The following is a 2934-nucleotide window of genomic DNA, read 5'->3' as shown; positions in this document are numbered from 1 at the left end:
CTGTTTATGTTATGAGCAAACTATATCCTTCACCCTTTGGATCCAGAAGAAAAGGGAAGGTATGGGAGAAAAAAGCATCCATCTTGAACAGTTATAAAGATGCAACCTGTTCATACCAGGCATCAAATCAAGTAAACTACTCTCACCCACATAGTAACAAAACATGGGGAAGCAGGATACTTCTATGTTAGACTATCTGGTTATAGTCAGAGCAAGTCACCTTATATCACCAAAGTGGGGGAATAGTCATGCCAGCAGCAGGGCCACTCTTGCATCCTCTTGGGCTGGGCTTTTGTGTTTAAGCTACCAGGAAGCTGAGACATCTTTATAATCCTCTCAGCTAATTAAATGTGAAGACAATAATTACCAAGCCATCCAAGAAAAACTAACCCAACTACCCCCATGGCAGGTAACATTACTGCCATGATACTTAATTGTTCATTAAAATAAATGGAATAGCTTTCCCAAGAACTCTCTACTAAATGACAAATACTGGATTTACAAGAGAGGCTGAGAGTGTACATGGAGAAGTAATAATAATGGAATAATAATGGAAAGCTTCTCAACTTTTGTATTCTCTAAGTTCAGGAGATGCCTTCTGGTTACTGCAGATCTCCCCCTCTCTGGGGCTCTAGGTACCGTCTCTCCCCATTTCTCTTTACTATACATATGGTCTCATCAGGTCCCAAAGCCTGAGCACAAGCTCCTCCTTTAAGACTTGAGAGGACTTAGGTGAGACTCAGAAGGCCTTATCATGCCTCTAGTTACTCAGGATCATATTCTGAAACTCATCACTGCCTCTTCTTCCCTTTCCATCAACTCTCTAATCAATCAATCACTAGGTTGGTAATTCCAGTCCTGCAATGCCTGTCATAAACTGTTCCCTTCTCTCTGCTGACATGACCCCCATCCTAGTTCCATGTTTCCTTACTTCTCACCTTGCCTATTCTAATACTCTCCAGTTGGTCTTTCTACCACCAGATCCTTCCATCTCAAGTCCAACTTTCAGGAATCTATCACAATAATGTTCCTAACATCTAGTTCTGAACATGCCCTGCTCCATCCCCTCCTTTAGGCTCATCAAAGACTTCCCATTGTCTCTAGAATGAAACATAATCTCTATGACCTAACATTTCAGACCCTTCAGTGTAAAGGATTTTCTATAAATTTTTATAGCACCTACTATGTGTCAGGTACTTGCAAATATCATCTCATTTGATCCACAGAGCAAACATGGATGCGAGGTGCTGTTATTATCCTCATTTTACAGTTCAGGAAATTGAGGAAAACAGAGTTTAAGTGACCTAGCCAGGGTCACACAGCAAGTAAGTGTCTGATTACGGAATTGAACTCAGATCTTGAGTCTCATCCCAGTGCTTTGTCTACTGTGCCAACAAGATTCTAACAGCATAGTTTCAATTTACTTTTGAACACTTTTTTCCCACTATTCTCCTTCAGAATTTTGAAAGATTCAAACTGGACTGGTCACTATTCCCTGAAGGTATCATTATATTTCCCTCCTCCATTAACACAGGCTATGCCTCTTGTGAGGATGCATTCTGGGCTTCACATCCTCAACTCAGGCTCTCCACCCTGCATTCCCTGAATCTAGAGTGATTATGGCTTTCTCCTTCCTCAAATGTGTCTGGAACACAATGATCTATGGTGCCACCAGGATCACCTTCCTCATGACTCACATATCCATGTCTGTGGGACTGTAGTCATCTGCACTCATCTATTCAAAGCCATATCTCAAGAGCCCTGACAATCCCAATTCTGGAGCTCCCACTGATGCCATACAAGATGCCACATGAAATTAAAACCAATACCACAGCCCTCAGCTACTTGTCTTGAGCTCAACAGAACTCCTTCAAAGGTGAAAGATGGCATGCACAATCCCTTCTCTCAAGAAGCTTAATACCAAATAGTAGTAATGTGAAAAGAGCATTTATAGCCTTAAGACAAAGGCATCCTGGAAGACTTTCCAGCTTTTTGCAGCTGAAATGAAGCTGCATGAATTTCTGATCTTTGTTATCCTAAATCTCTGAGCTCTTGTCCACATTCACCTCTTTCTTAGCCTCAATTTCCTTAACAATCTTTATTCAGTGACTCGTTTTTTCTCATCTTTTATTCATGATCCTTTCCTTCCCTCTACACAGTGTATCCTAGATTCCTGGGTCGTAGCCCTATCGTAGGGGTGGTGAGAGGAGCCAGTCTAATGTGTCTACACCTTTTCTTTCCCACCACCCATTACCTCTTTGCCATTTAACTGGAGGTAATGAACCTTGGTGTAGACCAGATGGTGGTTTTCAATTTCATTCAATTTTACAAATAGTTTTATTTGCCTACTTTATGTAATGCATTCTAAGCATACAAAGTTGAAAATAGGGAGAGTCATTGTCCTGACAGAGACTCACAGGAGAAGACTGTGATAGAGAAAAACAAGAGATTCAGGTAGAACTTTAAAAAAAATTTATGAGAATCAATTTTAGATAAGGAGGAGAGAAGGTGACAGTGTTCAGCAATATTTCATAAGGAAAGCACCTCCTGAATTGAACCTTAAGAGAGGGAAGCATTTCCAAAGTCAGGGATCATGAGGAATGTGGGACATGTGCATGTAAACAGAGGTAAGAGATGCTTTCATGAGCTTATGAACCAGGGAAGGTCTGTATTTTTCTGTGCTATTGAATGCACAAAGGAGCAGTATGATGTAATATAGGAAAACCAGATTGGAATCAGACAGTAGATAGTTTTAAAGGTCAAGTCAAGGAGTAAATGTCCTGTCTCTAGACAATAGGGATCCACTGGAGTGATATATCTGATTACATAAAAAAGGGACTATTATACAAAGAGGTTTAAGGAAGTTGAGCTGAAATCCCTCCCACTTCCCATTTCTCAACCAAGAAGAGGTTCCCTTTAACCCCAGCTGTTTGC

Source organism: Notamacropus eugenii, chromosome 1 (genome assembly GCF_028372415.1).
Source record: "Notamacropus eugenii isolate mMacEug1 chromosome 1, mMacEug1.pri_v2, whole genome shotgun sequence".
In the NCBI taxonomy this organism is placed as follows: Eukaryota; Metazoa; Chordata; class Mammalia; order Diprotodontia; family Macropodidae; genus Notamacropus; species Notamacropus eugenii.
Note: the sequence above shows the minus strand (reverse complement) of the source record.